The 21934-nt window shown below is 39.9% G+C and overlaps 1 protein-coding gene across 10 annotated transcripts in view; it reads left to right on the plus strand.

Annotated features, from left to right (window-relative positions):
* The window catches only part of LOC106085440 (protein qui-1), a 470324-nt gene that overhangs the window by 181673 nt on the left and 266717 nt on the right, over positions 1 to 21934 (plus strand). For all 10 annotated transcript variants that reach the window (XM_059370582.1, XM_059370587.1, XM_059370589.1 and 7 more), the window contains one exon: positions 11782 to 11872. The gene's annotated coding sequence lies outside the window, so the exon portion shown is untranslated. The remainder of the gene's footprint in view (positions 1 to 11781; positions 11873 to 21934) is intronic.

The raw sequence follows: 21934 nt of genomic DNA on the forward strand, positions 1-21934 counted from the left end.
TGCATAAAGATGAATATTAGTGTTTCGCAAAACACTAGGCAAATCATTTACATATATGCAAAATAACAAGGGACCAAGTATAGAGCCTTGTGGGACACCACTTTTTGTATTAAGGATATTTGATACCATTCTGTTATGACAGACAGATTGCGATCTGTTGTTTAGATATGATGAAATAAGCCGGCATGCTGGTTTAGAAAAGTAAAACAGTTTCTCTAGTTTCCAAATAAGGATTGAGTGGTTGACTGTATCAAAAGCTTTGCTGTGGTCAAGCAGTACCAGAATTGATAACATGTTGTTGTCCATATTCAATCTCAGATTCTCAATAACATCGGTAAGTGCAGTTATGCAACTCCTTTGGGATCTAAAACCAGACTGTCGCTCCGTTAGTAATTTATTTGTGCATATGTAATTATTAATCTGCTTATGCATTACGCGTTCCAAAACTTTAGATAAATACGGTAAAATTGCAATTGGTCGAAAGTCATTGTTGGACTTTGGAACAGGAATAATTTTCGTGTATTTCCATGAATTAGGAAAGACAGACTTAGTTAGGATTGTATTGAATAAATATGTGAAATAAGGGAGACATTTAGGAAGCAAAATTTTCAAAAATTTAGGAGATAGCTCGTCCATTCCTTCAGCGTTGGAACTTATTGAGAGAAAACATTCCAAGACTTCACTTTGATTAACACATTGAAAGCAGAAGGTAGAGTCTGAAAGGTTATTGACCGAAGATGGTGATATATTTACGAAATTATTGATTGAAGAGTTTGGTGTCAGATTTTGGTGGTTAGCAAACATTTGATTTAAATCCTCAACATTCATGTCCGGAGTGGAAATATTTTTCTTTCCGATGCCAATACTACGAATAACCTTCCATTTTGATCCACTATCTACTGCCGTGGTAAATTTCTGACGATAGTATTCCGTTTTCAATACTTTGATTTTCTCATTGACCTGGCGTCTTGCTTCTTTGAAATTGTTATATAGATTTGTGGTTTTATAATATTTCCAACGTTTATATAGGGTATCTCTTCTTTGAATCAAATTTTTGACTTCGGGGGTAAACCAAGGCTGTTGTTTATGTATACCTTTTATTATTCGCAGGGGTACACAATAGTCATATAGCAAAGAAATGTGATGTTGCATAAAACTAACTTGGTCCTCAACAGATTCATAACCATATATTGCATCCCATGCAATATTGTTAGATAAATCGTTCAACAAGTTGTAGTTAAGTTTTCGAAAATCGCGAATCTGGTATTCTGTTTGATTTTTCTTTAGATTTACATCGTACTTTATAAATAATAAGTCGTGTTTGGAAAATGAGGGTGCAGAAAGTTGATCATACAGAAGAATTTTTTCCCGACAATTAACGAAAATGGCATCAATCAGAGTATTTCCAGTGTGAGAGTAGTGTGTAGGAATTGTGGTATTTACGGAATATAGTCCAAAAGTATTCATGGAATCAGCAAATTTACTTTCAGAAAGTAGATTGCTATTATAATCTCCAGAAATAATTACATCACTATAGAATACTGTGAGTTCTTCAATTGCATCGGTAAAATAGCCAAATGGAACGTTGCGATTTGGTCTGTATACTGTTCCAACAAGAATTTTTTTATTATCAGCACAAAACAACTCCAGGAATAAATATTCCATTGGATTATCATTATTAGATTTAAGTTTTAAATTACATTTAAGTTCATTTCGAAGATACATGCACACACCACCGGCATTGGTTACTCTGTCGGATCGAAAAAGTTTGTAGCCTTGTAGCTCATAGATGGAGTCTGCAATGTCTGAGTGGAACCATGTCTCGGATACACATATAATATCGATATTTGATGAGATGAACGTCTGCCTGAATTCGTCCATTTTGTTGTTTAAACTCTGGGCGTTAATATGAACTATCGACAATCCAGTTTTTTGTTTTGAAAGTACTCTGACCATTTTGTAAAGACCGTCATTGGAACAATGGTTAACGTTAAGTGTCAATTAAAAATTTTATTCTGCAACGCATATTAATTTGATAAACAAAGTTAGTAGTAATGGTAAATGAGACTAGACGGTTTATGCAAACTTGATATAGGATCATATGAAGTCTTATGTTTGATATTTTTCTTTGAATTAGGTTTATATACATTTTGTTATTATCTTTATACGATTTGTTGAGGATTAAACAGAGTAACTGCAGTTTAGGATTAGCGAAAGAAATTGTTGAGATGTTCCAGAGAATCAATTCGTACACCTCTATCTTGTTCAGTTTGCTTCACATAAACTAGCCCCCGCAAAGTGAAAGCAGCTGATAATAGTTTTTGTTTTTTATATTTTATTGCGGTTTTATATATTTTATAGTTTTCTTTTGTTAAGTCTTCGTTAACAAACAAGTGGTTATTGCTATCAAAACCACACATGGCAATCGAAAGTTGAGTTTTGTTTTCGCGTCTATACTTCGATATGGTTTTTAATATAAAATTTTTATCATTTGGCGAACACAATTTTACCAAAATAGTACCATCAATTATGTTGCTATTAGAGTTACGAATTCGATGTACGCTTATGACACTAGGAGTTACAATTTTTAGAGAATCACACAGGCATTTAAATATCTCAAAAGTATTTTCATTCTCATATGATGGTATGCCAGTTAATCGTAAGTTACATGATACATTCAAGTTTTCTTGGCGGCATATTTTAAATTTTAGCTCATTTATCTCAGTTTTAAGATCATTTAGACAACTTTGAGATTTTTCCATTTCGTTCACTCTTAGTGTTAGATTATTTAAGTTATTTGATAGCTCAAGAAGTTTATTTTCGAGCGCACCAATGGCATTTGCAACTGCTTCATCGATTTTGGCTGTTATTATTTCAGTCTGTCGAGCAAATTTTTGTTCTATTAATTGAATTAATTTTGGTGATTTATTCTTTGAGGAAATTGGTGTATTTTCTATTGGATGTTTGTTAATTTTAGGGGTATTAAACACAGAATTTACTGATTTTGTGACTTTTGTACTCATTTTGATGATTAGTTTTATTCGATACTGTTAATGCGTTAAGATTCTGTTCCTACAGGGTTATAGATATGATTGTACTGTGTAAAAACGGCCCGCGGTGCATATGTTAGTTATCAGCTGATGTTTGTTGTGGTGAATATTTATTTATCTTTATTGTTAATCGGTTAACATAAAAGTATAAATGTCCAATGGAAATTTGGCAAATGTTAATAAATGTGATCACTTTTATTAAAAATATCAGCTTAAAATGGACGCTGCCGACGTATCTGCCACAATATTTGCATTCACTAGCAACTTTTGAAACTTTAAATGCTGTTTTTATAGTCGTAAAACTTGGTAAGCAAACACACAGGACAACTCAATCGGAGCTCAAACAAAACACGTTCGCACTTGTTAACAGTTGCTCTTTTTCACACACCTTTCTCTTTATCATGGTGTCCACAACACGTTCCATGGTTTTGAGTAGAAGGGACGTAAGGCGTATGGGTCTGTAGACCTTTGGTGTAGCATAACTCAACTAAGATAAAAAATAACAATTAATTAGATTTGAAAATCATTTGCCGTTCATACCTTAAGAAAACTTTTGCCGTCTTTATGTGTCATATGTTCTACATTTATCTTAATCCACAGAGAATTGTTTGGTTCTGCTATTTTGTCCCTTCTCTTTTGCTTTGATTCGATGGCTATGACCTTGACGGTAATCTAGTTAATAACACCGAAATAAGTTTCTGTAGCCTTTTGATGTCCTTTGGCATGCATGATACGAAGGAATTAAGAATGATTGTTGAACTTGTGGATAATCCGTCAACTTTTCCATGACAATCAAAATGGAACACACAATCAAATTAAATGACAAAATAAATCTTCTTAAACATTTCTAATTCCAATTATGGTAGCTTCTATAAGATTTCAATGTAGTTGTAGCAGTGTAAGATGCATTGTAGTGTTGGCTCAAGAGAATTTGGGGCAAAAATCCCAAAGAAAAGCTGTTTAAGTCATTTTCTTGGAGAATAGAGTGGCGCAGGAATTTTCCGTTGTACGCTGATAGAAAAAGTCGTTGGGAAATGATGCATTAATTGTGCCATTCTCATGATGAGGCATTGGTAAAATATTGTCAACATGCGAGGGTGATTTGAAGACCGCGCGTTGGTGATAAAATGCACCGATCATTATGAACATCATTACCACACAGTGTGTATGTATGACAACCTTAAGTTTAAATACCTCTTAAAACATTGTATTGGGTTGCCCAAAAAGTAATTGCGGAATTTTTAAAAGAAAGTAAATGCATTTTTAATAAAACTTAGAATGAACTTTAATCAAATATACTTTCTTTACACTTTTTTTCTAAAGCAAGCTAAAAGAAACATCTGATAACTGACAGAATAAAGAATGCAATTACAGAGTCACAAGCTGTGAAAAAATTTGTCAACGCCGACTATATGAAAAATCCGCAATTACTTGTTGGGCAACCAATATAATGTGTGAACTGTGAATACTGTGTGAATACATCCATAGGCGGTTGTGGTGCAATGTGTTAAAATGTTTCTAAACTAACAATCATGGAATGGATGGATTCGTAGAAGCACTTGAAAACTTTTCATACTTGAGTTTAATAGGCTATGACAGAACATTTGTTCCACTAGTCGAACATCAATCTTCTGCGCTCATTCTAAAATCTCTGATACCAAGTTTCGAGGTGTCTCCCACCACTTGATCTTTCCAACATCGGCTTTTGGTCTTCCCGATTTTCGTGTACTACCGGGTTTGCCTTCAAAAGACTTCTTTGCTGGAGCTTCTTCATCCATTCTGACAACATGACCTAACCAACGCATCCGTTATACTTTGATGCGTGTAACTATGCTATCGTCGTCATACAGCTCGTGGTTCATACGTCGCAAGCTGGTCCATATATTTTACGAAGAATCTTTCTCCCAAATACTCCAAGTACTGCCTCATCTGCTTCCACAGGTACCCATGCTTCAGAACCATATAACAACACAGGTAGTATCAGTGTCTTGTATAGTATAATCTTCGTCTGTCGAGAGGTGGCCTTGTTTCTAAACTGCTTACTTAGTCCAAAGTAGCATCTGTTTGCCACTATTATTCTTCGCTTAATGTCAAAACTGGTGTCATTCGTTTCGGTAACGGCGGTGCAGAGGTAGTAAAGTTACTGACTATCTCAAAGTTGTGGTTCCCAACTCTCCCCATTTTCTTTGTCTATTCGGTTATGCAAAGCTTTTTGGGAGCTGAAACCATCCATTTCGTCTTATCTCCATTTACCGCCAGACCCATTTTTGCTGACTCTCTTTCGATTCTTTCAAAGGCTGCAGTTACTACTTCCGGTGACCTACCTATGATGTCGATGTCGTCGGTATAGGCGAGTAGCATGTGTTCTCTTGTGATTAGGGTGCCATATCTATTCACATCTGCATCTCGTATAATCATCTCCAGCAGGATATTAAAGAGATCACACGGTAGGCTGTCTCCTTGTCTAAAACCTTGTTTGGTATTAAATGGTTCGGAGAGACTCTTTCCTATTCTTACTGAGGAACGCGTATCAGCAAGTGTCATCCTGCAGATTCTTATTAATTTTGCAGGGATACCAAACTCAGACATGGAAATAGCGACTTTGTAGTCAACAAAGAGATGGTAGGTGTTGATTTGTCCTTCTCGGGTCTTTTCCAGGGTTTGGCGCAGTGTGAATATCTGGTCCGTGGGTGGATTTACCAGGTCTAAAGCCCGTACCAGGCCCAATTTAATTGAGTTTCTGTTTTAATCTTTCACACAGTACTCTTGGCGGATCTTGTATGCGATGGGGAGGAGACTTATTCCTCTGTAGTTGGCACATTCCGTCTTGTCTCCTTTCTTGTGTACGGGACATATTGGGTTGCGCAAAAAGTAATTGCGGATTTTTCATATAGTCGGCGTTGACAAATTTTTTCACAGCTTGTGACTCTGTAATTGCATTCTTTCTTCTGTCAGTTATCAGCTGTTACTTTTAGCTTGCTTTAGAAAAAAAGTGTAAAAAAATTTTTGATTAAAGTTCATTCTAAGTTTTATTATTTATTATTACTTTTTGGGCAACCCATTAGTATGGTGAGGTTCCATTCATTGGATATGCGTTTTTCTAGCCAGATTGCGCTGATAAGCTGATGCATACGCCTTATCAGCGGGTCGCCTTCGGCCTTAAATAGTTCAGAGGGTAACCCGTCGGCTTTTGCTTCCTTGTTGTTCTTTAGTCGGGTCACTGTTACTTGGACCTCATTCTGACTAGGTGGTAAACATTCGATAACATCATCAGGGATTGGTTCTGCGGTATTCTCTTTGCCGTCAACGTCGGACACTAGCAGTTGGCAAAAATTTTCTTTCCATATCCTCTGCATGGCATTTGTGTCAGTTATCAGATTTCCTTCTTTGTTTCTTCAGCAGGATGTGCCTGCACCAAAGTCATCGGTTTGATGTTTAATTCTTTGGTAGAATTTCCGGACTTCGTTCTGACTCCTGTACACCTCAATTTGCTCACACTCACGTCTTTCCATTTCCTTTTTCTTTCTGCGGAATAGACGTTTCTCCTCTCTTCTTTTCTCCGGATACTTCTCCTTCTTTTGGCGTGTTGCTACTGACTGCATGGTTGCTCTATATGCCGCTTTCTTGGCTTCAGTAGCATCTCGACACTTTTGGTCGTACCATGGGTTTCTTGGTGGAGGCTTCCGGTACTCAATTACGGATTTCGCCTCATTTTCCATGGAGTGGTTAATGGATTGCCACTGCGCCGTTATATCAACGGGATTAGGAATGGTTTCATCAAGCAGTTGAGTCGGTCAAGTGGAGTATGCTGTTCCTATCTGTTGTGTTTGCAGATTTTCAATGTTCAGTTTCCGTGCAGTGTCAAATCGTACTTTTCTCGCCGTACTCAAACGGTTACCAATATTTGCTGCAACAAGGTAATGATCCGATCGACGGACCGATCGTACATCTGACAGGCTAGCACAACGTGATCAATTCGGTTTCTCGTGTTTTGACAGCCACGTGTCTTTGTTTAACAATCGTGTGAGTCTGTTTTTTTTTTATACCCACCACCGAAGGATGTTGGTATATATTTTGTCATTCCGTTTGCAACACGTCCATGGGGGGTGGACCCTCCCCCTTACGTTAATTTTCAGAAACACCAGATCTTGGAGATGGGTGGAGCGAAATTTTGTGTGATTTCTTATAGTAACCTAAAAACAGAAATTAGATATCCAAATTCTGGATAGGGTACCTAGGGGGGACGCCCCACTTCCAAAACCTACCAAATATATATAAAAATCAATTATGAAAATATGGGATTCAAATGAAAGGTATTTTAGATTAGAAAACATATCTGATATCTAATTGCCGGGCCAAATGTTTGGGACATCACCCAAACCCCCAAAATACCCCTAAATCGGGAATATTTACCGACTATGGCAATATGGGACTCAAATGAAAGGTATTTGAGTGTAGAATACGAATGCGATATCCAAATGTGGGACCAAGTTTCGGGGGGTCCGCCCCTTTCCCAAAACACCCCCCCAAAAGGACTTTTTTACTGACCACGGCAATATGGGGCTCAAATTAAAGGTATTTGAGTGTAGAATACGAATGCGATATCCAAATGTGGGACCAAGTGTTTAGGGGGCCGCCCGTCTCCAAAAACACCCTCAAAGAGGACAAATATACGACCATAGCAATATCGGGCTCAAATGAAAGATCTTTGGTAGTAAAGCTCGAATTTTATATCAATGTTCGGGAAAAGTGTTTATGTCGCCACCCCACGCTTATTACACCAACCAAAAACTGTGTCTTTGCAGACCATTACAATATGGGGAGGAAGAGGTATTGTAAATTGGAACATGCAACTGATATATGTTTCCAGTGCCAAGTCACTGAGTGGCCGTCCCACTCCCCAAAACACCTCCCAAATCGGAAATTTTTGCAGACTATGGGAACATGGCACTCAAATGAAAGGTATTTGGTAGTGGACCCCGACTCTGATATCAACATTCCGGACAAACTATCTAAGGGACGACCCACCCTCATAACAACTCCCAAATAGGACGTATTTGCTCACAATGACAAGTTGGGCCTTAAAGAGAGTGGAGTTCGATATTGATAGTTTTTAGGGCTCATATCTCAAACTGGACATATTTGCTGACTTTTGCAAAAAGGAGTTTAAAAAAGTTATTTGAGATTAGGGGACAAATATGATACCCAATTTTGAAGCCATGGCAATATAAGGTTCAAATAAATGATATATCAGAGTAGAGCACGATGCTGATATATTTTCAGGGCTAAGTGTTTGGGGGCCCACCCCACTTCCCAAAACACCCCTGAATCATAACATATTTACCGACCATGTTAATGTGGGGCTCAAATAAAAGGTATTAGGGAGTAGAGCACGAAATTGATACACACTTTCGGGACCAATTTTTTTTTCCCCAAAACACCCCACAAACAGCAATTATTTACTGACCATCGCAATATGGGGCGGAAATAAAGGTATTTGGGAGTAGAATACGAATCTGATATCCAAATGTGGGACCATGTATTTGGCGCGCAGCCCCTTCCCCAAAAGACCCTCCAAATAGTACAAATTTACCGACCATGGCAATATTTGTCTCAGGTATGTTGAAAGGTATTTGAGATAAGAAAACGAATTTTTAATTGTCTGCGGGACCACCTCGGCCCCGAAAACACCCCTAATTCGGATATACATATTTACCGCTCATAGCAATATGGGGCTCAAATGAGAGGTATTTGGATGTAAAGCACGAAATTCATACCCACTTTCGGGAGTCCATACTGGGTGTCCATGTCCGTCCGTTGAAATCACACTACAGTCTACAAAAATAGAGATATCGAGCTGAAACTTTGACCAGATTATTTTTATACCCACCACCAAAGGATGGCGGGTATAAAAAGGCGCATTTATTGTCCGATTTCGCCGAAATTTGGCACAGTGAGGTGTGTTAGGCTCTTTGATATTTTTCTGAAGCTTGGCCCAAATCGGTATTTGGATATAGCTGCCATATAGACCGATCTCTCGATTTAAGGTTTTGGTGCCATAAGCTTGTAAGCGGCCGTCTCTCTCTTGGTGCTCGTAGAAAATATCCTTGCTCTGCAAATAAGGCTGATGTTGAAAAATTTGGTTTTTATACGGATTGTGGCTAGCCTTTCATCCACCGGCGTAAAGCTAGAGACAAAGTGTTTCAGTCTCTGACTAACCACAAATCGACAGCCAATTTGTGTCTCGTGTTATGGCAGCTATAGTACAGTTCGTCACCGTTTGGTGTTGTTGTGACGCCATTCCCGGTCCATGGCACTTCTTGTAAGACGGTAATGGTTGCCCAAAAAGTAATTGCGGATTTTTCATATAGTCGGCGTTGACAAATTTTTTCAACGGCTTGTGACTCTGTAATTGCATTCTTTCTTCTGTCAGATATCAGCTGTTACTTTTAGCTTGCTTTAGAAAAAAAGTGTAAAAAAAGTATATTTGATTAAAGTTCAATTTAAGTTTTATTAAAAATGAAGTCCGACGCTCGCCTCCAGCTGCCCCTAACTTGGGAACAAACGCTGATGTTGGCCATTAGTTATTTAAAGGTATTAGGGACATTACGCTGAGACTCTGCTAAGTTTCATTCTTATTCCATGTATCTTGATATAGCCCCCATATGGACCGATCTAGTGATCAAACGCCTTAGACTTGTTTAGGTTAGGTTTGAACTGTACTTCATTGCCAGTTTATTTTTCGTAAAAATGTTCTCACTAGACGTACTCGCGGCAATCACAAACACCATCTGTGCAGCATGGACTTCCAGATGTCAATGCCAGAGTTCCATCAATTCAAGGCCGTGTCGCTGACAGCAGTGCCTCGCACCTGATCTTAGGTTTCGTCTTTGGTATGCGATTCGAGAGCTCTTCTATTTCTTCCAGGTTTCCTGGTAACCACGACTACATGACGCTGAAGGCCTGGGTTTAAATCCTGGTGAGAATATCAGACAATTTGTCAGCGGTGGTAGTCTCCTTCTTATGCTGGCGACATTTGAGAGGTACTATGCCATGTAAGACTTCTCTCCAAAAAGGTGTCGCATTGCGGCTCGCCGTTCGGACTGGACTATAAAAGGAAGCCCCTTATCATTGAGCTTAAACTTGAACCGGACTGCACTCATTGATATGTGAGAAGTAAGCCCCTGTTCCTTAGTGGAATGTTCATGGGCAAAATTTGCATTTGCAAGTGAGTAAAGATGTTCACACTTGACGCCCTCGCGTTAAAACCACACCACCTCACGCACACCGTGATCGCTCGGATCTCCGCCTGCAGGGCTGTATTATGGTCAGGCTGTTGAAAACAGATCTCAGTTCGTGGGTTCTCAATGTTCTCTAGCTTTGATACATCTGTGTAGCATGATCTTCCAGATGGCAAGGCCAGAGTTGCGTGTCACATCATCTTCCAGGTGACAATGTCACAGTTCCGCCAAAACAGTGCCGCTGACAGCAGTGCCTCGCACTCGATCTCAAGTGTCGTCTCTGGTAAACGACACGGAACCTCTTATATTTCTTCCAGGTTTCCTATCATAGCCTCGAATACATGACGCTGAACGCCTGTTTTTGAATCCTGGCGAGAACATCAAAAAATTTGCCAGCGGTGGTTTTCCTCTTCTAATGCTGGCGACATTTGAGAGGTACTATGCCATATAAAACTTCTCTCCAAAAAGGTGTCGCACTGCGGCTCGCCGTTCGGACTGGACTATAAAAGGAAGCCCCTTATCATTGAGCTTAAACTTGAATCGGACTGCACTCAAGTTTGCTCCTGTCCCTTAGTGGAATTTCCATGGGCAAAATTTGCATTTTGCACTTGGTTATCTGGTACTATGCCATTTAAAAACTTCTTCTTAAAGATGTGTCACCCTGTGGCACGCCGTTCGCATTCTGCTATAAAAGGGAGGTCCCCCTTAAACTTGAATCGTACAGGACTCATTGATAGGTAAGAGGACAGCTTGTTTTTTAACGGAATGTTTGTGCGAAATTTTGCGTTTTGCTATAACAGCAGTAGTTCTGCTGCTTAGCTGAATGTTTTCAGAATAGGAGGATAACTGGTGAAAATGGCTGCGGCTGTAAACACTTTAAGATCTCTTGGTGAGTTTGAGCCAGCCACTAAAACCTATCCTTGTTGGGGACAATCGGAATATGAACCCAACCATCTACTACAAATTTTATATTTAAACTACTACAACTTTGGTCCTCTGCATTAAATCCCTTATAGCGTGCCAAAGAAATGATGTCCTTTGTCATTATTTTATATTGATTTGTAGCTCATTCCGTATATGGAATTTTATATTGCTTCCCTTGCCCATACAACAAATCTCTAAATAATAAGAAAACGAACAACAATGAAAGTAGGGACAAGAGATTTTTGTTGAAATCACATTAAATTCAATTACTAAGTGATTTCTTTCTTTATTTTGTTAACGTGAGTCTCAAAACCAAAACCGAATCCCGGATAAACATTTAAGCTAACGATAATTGCAATTGAAGTCCAAAGAGAAAACTTTCATCCATGAGTAGACACCCACACACACTCCTCCCACATAGCCAATACAAATCCAAAGGCCATGCCCGAACTCAAATAGACATTCACACACACACACATAAATACAAACATACACACATATAACGTGTTTATATCCTTTTAATATAACATATCCCTCATTTTGTCTTGTTTTTTCTCTATTTGCAGGCTTTCAACATTGCTGTATTGAAATAAAATACAGCAGAAAACACCCATCATTCATCATTCAATACACCGCACAGTTCAAGGGGTGAAAAAGGTAAAGCTAACAAAAGTATTTCAACAATTCTGTTTTATTCTCTTCATCATGGTTTTGTGTGATAAATTTATTGAATGTCATAAGGCAGCTAAACTCATAGAAAAGGATGATACTTTTGTATATCGTGCGACTATAAATATAACTTTTATCACCGAACACTCTTCGAAAAGTGACGTGAGCGTGAGTTATGTTTTACACACAATCGCGTGATGTGTGCTATCATTTTGCAGGTAAAGAGCCTAGTCATGCTCGAAGGTCTTGGGATCGCAGTGGTAGTCTGTCATCAAATCGGTTCATAACCTAATATAGTTGCCATATAAACCGATCTTGGGTCTAGATATTTTGAGCCTCTAGAGGGCGCCATTCTGATCCGATTTGAATGAATTTTTGCACGAAGTATTTTGTTTTGATATCCAACAACTGTGCCTAGTATGGTTCAAATCGGTTCATAACCTGATATAGCTGTCATATAAGCAGATCTGGGGACTTGACTTCTTGAGCTTCTAGAGGGCGCAATTCCTATCCGATTTGGCTGAAATTTTGCATGACGTATTTTATTCTTACTTTCAACAACTGTGTCAAGTAAAGTTCAAATCGGGGATCTTGACTTCTTGAGCCTCTAGAGGTCGCAATTATTATCCGATTTGCCTGAAATTATATACTACGGATCCTCTCATTACCATCAACATACGTGTTTATTATGATCTGAATCGGTCTATAGCCCGATACAGCTCCCATATAAATCGATCTCTCTATTTTACTTCTTGAGCCCCCAAAGGGCGCAATTATTATTCGAATTGGCTGACATTTTACACAGGTCTCCAACATATACAATAATTTAATTGTGGTCTAAACCGGATCATATCTTGATATCGCTCTAATAGCGGAGCAAATCTTTTCTTTATCATTTTTTTGCCTAAGAAGAGATGCCGGGAGAAGAACTCGACAAATGCGATCCATGGTGGAGGGTATGTAAGATTCGGCCCTGCCGAACTTAGCACGCTTTTACTTGTTCTGGATGCATTGGTAGTTCTCGCATGGCTTCTGGTTGATCTTCACTCCAAAATCGACAATTCTGCTTATTTACGTACCCATTGAGCCAAAATGAGTTTCGTCGATAGACTGGAAGAAGCGCGCGATGAACTTTCTTAATAATTTGCAAGCGTTGTTCGTTTGTAAGACGATTTATGATTAAATTATAGACCAAACTGAAGGTGTTTGTCAGCGAAACAAAACACGAAACGTGCGTGGGCTGTTTAAACCAGTGTTGCCAAAAAGATAATTGCTAAAAATTCACCCTTTAGATTTTGGTCTCATATTTTATCCAATTGGGCTGAAATTTGGTACGTAGTGTTCCTTTACAAGTTCGGATTATAACCCGTAAACCCGGTCTATGACCAAATATATCTATGCCTCTAAACTAAGTTTATTGTGTGTAATTTTTTAGCGGAATCCATGGTGGTGCTTTCCCAAATTTGACCCGGCCGAACATAGCACGCTTTTACCAGTTATGTATCGTAAGAGTTATGGGGAAGCGCGATTACTTTGAATGCTAATGCAACACTGATTTCATTTATTTCGAATATCCTTACATTCAACTTTTACAAATCTTACTAGACTACTTATCTATCCCATGAAGGGATTCTTATCTATCATTATAATACACACACTGTTTACGACAGCCATATCATACTCATTGTTTATGGCAGCCATAAAAAGTAATTATTATTCATTTAATCCCAAACAAATAAAACAGTAACTCATTAGGCTGTAAATATTTCTAATCACAAAGGGAAATTTTCATAGTTAAACTAGCCATAAAATCGTTATCAAGGTAACGAGGGATTGTCTTCAAATGAATTTCGAACATATATGGAGTAGAACTCAACAAAGTACACAAATTCTTGAATATGGTAAATAGGCCTGTCATACAAAGGCCTACATCTTTATGCAGCTCTTCTTGTTTGAACTGTTGAGTGCAGCGGTCGTTTTATTATTTTACTCTGCAAGAATTCCTGTAACTCGTAATAGGTCTTTTTTTTTTAAGAAAAACTTAAGTTACTCCAGGATAGCTGCGATAGAGGTATCCATTGGGCGATTGATGATCTGCATCTGTTTCCAATGGAGCGGCAGATCTAGAGCCCGGGAGAAGGCTTAGAATGGACTCCAAAGATCCAACAGCTGTGGTGGTGGTATCATGCCGTAGCATGTTGCCTGCTACTGAAACCTAGACTGGTGGAGCGGCTGCTGTAGGCTCCACTAGCCGACAGACGACTGGTCAGCAGGGGCTTTTGACGAAGACACATGGTTCGAGTCTTAAGGATAAGGCCGAACCTACTCTCTCTTCGCATGCCTATAATTTGCCTAGGCCATCGGCCTTCCCCTGCAAACCAACACGCTCTTTAAGAGGTTGGAATATTAGAAGACGCATCGCTCTCAGGTTTATTGAGAGGCTTGGTGCGAATGATCCTAAGACTCTCACTAATAGGGAAAGAGATTCCCTAAATTGGGCTCGGGAATTCGCTGCACAGGCTACCCCAAAGACTACGCGTCTAGATTCGGAAACTGCACCGTAGTCAGCCAAAAGGCTGCGGTCACCTGGAGGGCATCCCATGCCTAAAAGAACTAGGGCGAACAACAGTAAGATGGGTCCAAGAACCTTTGCTAATTACGATAGGGACAGTTTGGTGATGGCACTTGTCGACAAGGGAGAAGTACAGGGCTGTGTACCTATGAATAACTGGAGGGGGATAGTCAATGGACTGTCATCAATATATTCCGATGTCCTTGCGGAATTTCCTGGGCCTCCTCCAGTTTGTGACGATACAGGCTTGCATCGGGGTCGATACAGACTAATTGCCTTCGGGGATCAATGCTCAATTGAAATGTATTGTTGTGCGCCAAAATATTGGTGAGATCTGGCTCTACAGGAGCCTAATTGGACCAATACTTACTTACGCCTCAGTAGTTTGGTGGACTACTATGGAGAAAAAGTGAAACATAAGGACCATTCAACAGGTTCAGAGAACATGTTGTCTTGGCATAGGCGGAGCGACGAGGACCACGGCTAGGGCACTGGAGACTATTCTAGATATCCGACCCATTGACATACAGATTAAGTGTAAGGCAGCCACTGCGGCTATAAGACTTAAGGTGATGGGATTGACGGATTGACGGAACCCTAGTATTGCCATCTGGAAGATCATGTTACACGAATGGATCAAAGCTAGATGACAGAGTGGGCCTGGGGGTATACCTTGAGAACCCAGAGAGTGAGATCTGTTTTAGACTGCATGACCATAATACGGTCCTGCAGACGCAGATCCGGGCGATCACGGAATACGTGAGGTGGTGTGGTACTAACGCGGGGAGGTAGAGTGTGAACATTTACGGACAGTAAAATTGCCATAAGGGCAATAAGAACCAGGACGGTAAGGTCACGAACAGCGTTGCAGTGTAAGAAGGAGATTAACGACTTCTCTGAGGATGGCAAAATCCGCATCGTTTGGGTGCCGGGCCATAACGGAGTAAGAGGAAATGAAGGGCGTTGAAGGGCAGAGGACTGCCGTGAATAAACTTGGTTAAGCCGAAGTCTTTCGGGTCGACGCAGTCCGAGTTAAGGGAGTGGGCGACGAATGCCCATGCAACATTGTGGAACAGCGAAACGGTCGGAAGGACGACGAAAGTCCTATGGGGGGATCCAGATCCTGAGAAGACGAGGCTATTACTAAAAGGAAGCAAGAAGGAGGTCAGTATATTGGTATTGGTGTCATAACGGGACACATAGGACTACAGGCTTAGTTATGTAAAATCGGTGCGGCAAGTGATAGCATGTGTAGGGCATGCGGTGAAGATAAGGAGATGTTGGAGCATTTCCTTTGTCATTGTCCGGATTTCGCGTTTAACAGACACCGGCACTTAGGCGGAGACACAATACCAGACATGAACCAACTTGGGCTAGTGGAATTGAAAACTATTAAGGATTTTGTATGTAGCACGGAATTTCTAACTTAAAATTTTCTTTTTAGAGGTTACTTTTCAGTTTTTAGAGCGCACAGCAAACCGATTACTGGCTTAGGTGTACATTCATCGTAGCATGGGGAGGATTAATATCTGCACCCTCTTTTCAACCTAACCTAACCTTGATCTGGCCAGGTGCAGCTCTAGTTTTAGCCAAGAAGAAAGATATTCCTTCTCGACAAATGGCGCATACTCGGATACCAAGAATTCCCTCAGATCCTGAATCGATACTTGCAAGACTAAGGGAATGTAATCCCAATCTTTCGAACACCGACTGGAAGATTGGTAGATTGGATGAAACTAATGGTGACCGGAGACATGCAGTATTCGTACTTAAGTCCGGTGGTCTCGTAGACCTCAGCAGGTCTGAACGGGTTGTATCCTATGTATTCAAAAAGTTGAAACTTAAGGTCTATAGAAGCGGTGGGGTTGGGGAATCAGAAGAAGACTCATCAGTTGTTGCTGAACAATTGCCTGAGGAACTATCGACCACATCGCTAAAGTCTGACGGATTGCAGGAGACTGAAAATCACTCCGTCACAAACGAGGCAGGAGGGGATGGCATCGAAACGGGACCCAACAAGCCCTGTGTGGGTGGGTCACAAAGTTGGACTGCATATAGTAAAGCCAACTCCACTGAAACAGCCTTTGACGACCTAGTCGGCTACACAGAGGGTTGTCTCGCTTTCGAGGTATATACAATGGTAGCATTTCTTGACATTGAGGGTGCTTTCAATACCGTGAAACCGACGTCAATCATGAAGGAGTTGGAGTTTCTAGGCATCAACTCTACCCTAGGGTTTATTAATAACTTACCTACTGAAAGATGCATTACGGCACACTTGGGAGCTGTGGATATAAAAAGATGGGTCAGCAGAGGAATCTGAACACCTGAAGGAGGTGTACTGTCTTCTCTAATTTGGAATATGGCCCTTAACAATATATTATTGTCTCTGGAAGAAATAGGTGTAAAAGTGGTATGCTGATGACATGGCAATTGCGGTTAGGGGAAAGTTTCCCAGCACTCTAACACATATACTTCAGGAAGCTCTACGTGCAACAGCAAAGTGTGCTACGGAAAGTGGTCTGGGTATAAAACCGTGCAAGACAAAAGTAGTTCTTTTAAGCAGGAGATACAAGTTGCCTACAGTGGGACCTGTCTCCTTGTGTGGAGAGAATGTTCCATTTACAGAAAGAGCAAACTACCTGGGTGTTTTGCTGAACATGAAATTGAACTTCAAATCCAATATTTTGGAAAGGACAGAAAAGGCAACTCTTGCCCTATAAACCAGCAAGAGAGCTATTGGCAAAAGTTGGGGGTTTAGATCGCGTGTCATGCATTGGGTATATACTGCAGTTGCAAGTTAACCGGATCCAAAGGATGGCTTGTTTGTGCATCACAGCCGCACTGAGGACGACACCATCTGATGCACTGACTTTAATGCTACATCTTATGCCTCTGGACATTGTGGCTACACAAATTGCAGTGACTACTAGCGTGAGGTTAAGGGAGCTTTCTCATTGGTCATGTGGCGGCTACGGACACTATGTGGCTTACACCCTAGCTGAGCCGCTTTTTGATGAAAAGTACGGTACCACTACTTCTAATAGAACCGATTGGAATACGATATCCCTGGTAACAGAAGTTTTATAGATTTTTATATGGATGGTTCCAAACTAGACGACCAGGTGGGATTTGGTGTGTACTCTAAAGATGTAGAACTGGTCATATCGAAAAGGTTACCCGACCACTGCAGAGTGTGTCAAGCAAAGATCCTTGCAATTAAGAAAGTGGTGGAATGGCTAAGATATAATGTTATAACGACAACTGGCATAAATATCTTCTCAGAGTGCCGGGCCACAGAGGTATCCGAGGGAGTTGTAAAGCGGACAAGCTTGGGAGACTAGGAACTAGCCTACACATTTCAGGGATACTTGAATCTGTGGGTATGCCTCTAGCGGCATGTAAGCTAAGTTTTCAGGACCAGGCCCGAAGGACAACGAATGTTAGATGGTCACAAAGAGGGGGCTGTGAGCATTCCAAAACTATGTGGCCTAATTTAGAATTGAAATGGTCTACCGCTTTGTTGTCAGTGGCTAGAACACACGTTTCAGTCATTGTGTGCGTCATGACAGGTCACTGTCTAATCGGAAAACATGCCGACAGACTGAAGGTTGCCAGCAATGACTTTTGCAGAAGCTGTGAGGACATCGAAGAAGAAGAGATTATAGAACACCTTCTGTGTGTGTGTCCCGCACTAGCAGTTAGGAGGAGTTCCACCTTAGGTTCATATTTCTTTGAGAACCTGTCTGATTTAGCGGATGGGAATATTCGCAAGTTATTGGGCTTTTTCAAGCGATCTGGATGGTTCAACGGTAGGAACTAGAAGGCATCTTTCTTCTTCTGTTCCTGTGGTATCACAATGGTCAAAAATGTCTAAGTGAATCTGATGGCAGACTGCCATTCAAACCTTAACTAACCAAACCTTATGCAGGTTTCATATAGACCGATCTCCCAACTTAACTTCTTGTGCTCATAAAAGGCGTGGTTTTGATGCGATTGGCCTCAAATTAGAAATAAGAGTTGTATGAGATCCCTTGACACCCGTCATATAAAGTGATGTTTTGTAGAAAATTGGGTTCTCAGGGGGCATAGAGGTTTCTGGAAACCTTATTTAATTCAAGGGTTACGGTTTCTACATAAAAAAAATAAGGTGAATAAATAGAATGTCAATAAAAATGGTCTAGTTAACGAATAAATAAAATTTCGACTAAATCGGACAAAAGAATCGAGGATAAGCCGTTATTGGTTTAAGATTCTGGACCTTTATTGAGAACTGTATATAAGCTGATTTCAATTGAACTATGATCCGTGAGCTGTGTTGAATCCCTTGACATTCGTATTCGATGTGGTCGGACCATAATTTGATACCAGATTAAACTTCTTGAGCTCATCTTAATTTATTGGAAATTTGGCTTACCCGAGCTGAATGCTATTTTTATACCCACCACCGAAGGATGGGGGCATATTCATTTTGTCATTCCGTTTGCAACACATCGAAATATCAGCGTAAAAATCTAAGACGATCTAGCCATGTCCGTCCGTCTGTCTGTTGATCAGACACGCAACAGTCTTTAAAAATAGAGATATTAAGCTTAAAATTTGCACAGATTCTTTTTTTGTCCATAAGCAGGTTAAGTTTGAAGATGGGCTATATCGGACTATATCTTCATATAGCCTCCATATTGACCTATCCGCCGATTTTGGGTCTCGGCCCCATTAAGGCCACATTTATTATCCGATTTTGCTGAAATTTCAGACAGTGAGTTGTGTTAGGCCCTTCGACAGCCTTCTTCATTTTGGCCCAGATCGGTCCAGATTTGGATATAGCTCCCATATAGACCGGTCTCTCGATTTAAGGCTTAAGGCCCATAAAAGGCGCATTTATTGTCCGATGACGCCGAAATTTCGGACAGTGAGTTGTGTTAGGCTCTTCGACATCATTCATCAATTTGGCCCAGATCGGTTCAGATTTGGATATAGCTGTAGAATAGACCAATCCGCCGATTTAGGGTCTTAGGCCCGTAAAAGCCACATTTATTATCCGATTTTGCTGAAATTTGTAGCAATGTGTTGTCTTAGACCCTTCAACATTCTTCTTTAATTTTGCCCAGATCGGTCCAGATTTGTATATAGCTCCCATATAGACCGATCTCTCGATTTAAGGTTTTGGTGCCATAAAAGTCGTACTTATTGTCCGATGTCGCCGAAATTTGGGACAGTTAGTTAAGTTAAACCCCTCGACATACTTCTGAAATTTGTATATAGCTCGCATATAGACCGATCTCTCGGTTTAAGGTTTTGGTGCCATAAAAGTCGCATTTATTGTCCGAGTTCGCTGAATTTTGGGACAGGGAGTTGTGTTAGGCCCTTCGACATTTCTCTTAAATTTAGCCCAGATCGGTTCAGATTTGAATATAGCTGCCATTTAGACCGATCTCTTGATTTAAAGTCTTGGCCCCATAAAAGGCTCATTTATAATCCGATTTCGCTGAAATTTGACACAGTGACTTATGTTAGGCTTTTCGACATCCATAGTCATATATGTCATATATGGTTTAGATCGGTTTATTTTTAGATATAGCTACTAACAAGATCAATATTCTGTTATACACGATTGAACAATGACTTGTACTATTAGTATTTGGTCCAAATCGGATCATATTCCGATATAGCTGTTATTTGACATAAGGTATCCATTTTTCACCGAGTTTTGACGAAAGGTGGTTTACATATATACCCGAGTTGGTGGGTATCCAAAGTTCGGCCCTGCCGAACTTAACGCCTTTTTACTTGTTAACTAAACACATCAAACTATGTTTTGATGTGCTATTTCTTAAAATGTCATTTTCTTTGTCCTTAGTCACGTGTCTCACTCATATGTATGTCACTCATATGTATGTCGAGTCACGTACTCATCCCTATTTTATAAACTGGCAGTTTTCTTTTCGTTCAGTATAGGAATATGGTAGTAAAGAATTTCCAAATACACACACGCCCAACAATGCCACATTTCTAATACAAAAGGTGCAAAATATCTCTAGAAATAAATTAAATATAAAACTGTTAGGACCAACCGAGAAAAAAAAGGAAAACAAGAAAGCAAATGAAATTGAATAGGAATTTATTTGGGTGGAAAATTTTTGTAAGGAATTTTGATTGATTTTGATACCTATCTAACAGATGTGTTTATGAAGAAGAGCAATGTAATGTGAGTGTACATTCCATTCTGAAACATACACTACTCACCAAGCTACCAATGTGCCAGTCAAGTGCCTTAACTTCCTACATATAATGCCCTCACTTCCTACTTATAATGTCATTTGATAAAGCTAAAGGCTCTATTGGAATTTTCCCCAATAGAATTTTGTATTTTAACACCGAAGCAGAAACATACAAACATACAATCATATACTGTTTCAGTTTTCAGACACTCACTCAGAAAGGAAGCTAAGGATGATCATCCTTAGCCTCCTTTCTGGGACAGAAAGAACATTGAACGCATTTAGAACATTTCAGCCTATGAAATTAAATCTGTAGTACCTTTGCAACACAAGTAACGGTAAGCTGTGACCACTTCAAACCGCTTTCCAATCATTTTTATCGAACTTGATATCAAAACCATTGTAAATTTCTTAACAAGAAAATGTTTGTTTTTTAAAAATCTAATAAAACATTTAAATTTGCACCATAAAATCAAAATTCTGATTGGAGTCGATAAATTGGTCTTTGCCATTTTTTTTTTGGTATAGCTGCCATATAAACCGATTGTGGGTCTTGACTTCTTGAGCCTCTAGAGGGCGCACTTTTTATCCGATTTGACTGAAATTTTGCGCGTGGTGTTTGGTATCGCTTCCAACAACTGCGCTAAGTGTGGTTCATATCGGTCCATGTTTTGATATAGCTGCCATATAAACCGATCGGGGATCTTGACTTCTTAAGCCTCTAGAGGGCGCAATTCTCGTCCGATTTGGCTTAAATTTTGCTTGAGGTAATTTGTTATGACTTCCAATAACTGTGCTAAGTATGGCGTAAATCGGTACATAACCTTATATAGCTGCCATATAAACCGATCTGGGATATTGACTTCTTGAGCCTCTAGAGGGCGCAATACTCATCCGATTTGGCAGTAATTTTGTTCAACGGCTTCTCTCTATGACATTCAACATACGTGTCCAATATGTCTGAAACGATCAATTGCTTTTAAAGAGAAGCCTTAAGGAGCTTCCAATCATTTAAGTAATCTGGACATATTTTTGGAATATTTCCGGCGGAAGGAGGCCTCCAGAAGAAGGCCGACAATCTGGCCACTTTTTTCGCAACCTGCCTTCAATTTGCCTTTACTCCGAAAGCCTAGCAGAATGCAAGGTAGTTTTTATGGCCAAACCCAGCAAGGCAAGTTATGCGACACCGAAGGCCTACAGATCTACAAGCCTTACGTCCTTTCTACCTTTCAAAACCATGCAACGTATTGTAGATAC

Source organism: Stomoxys calcitrans, chromosome 5, assembly GCF_963082655.1.
Source record: "Stomoxys calcitrans chromosome 5, idStoCalc2.1, whole genome shotgun sequence".
NCBI lineage: Eukaryota > Metazoa > Arthropoda > Insecta > Diptera > Muscidae > Stomoxys > Stomoxys calcitrans.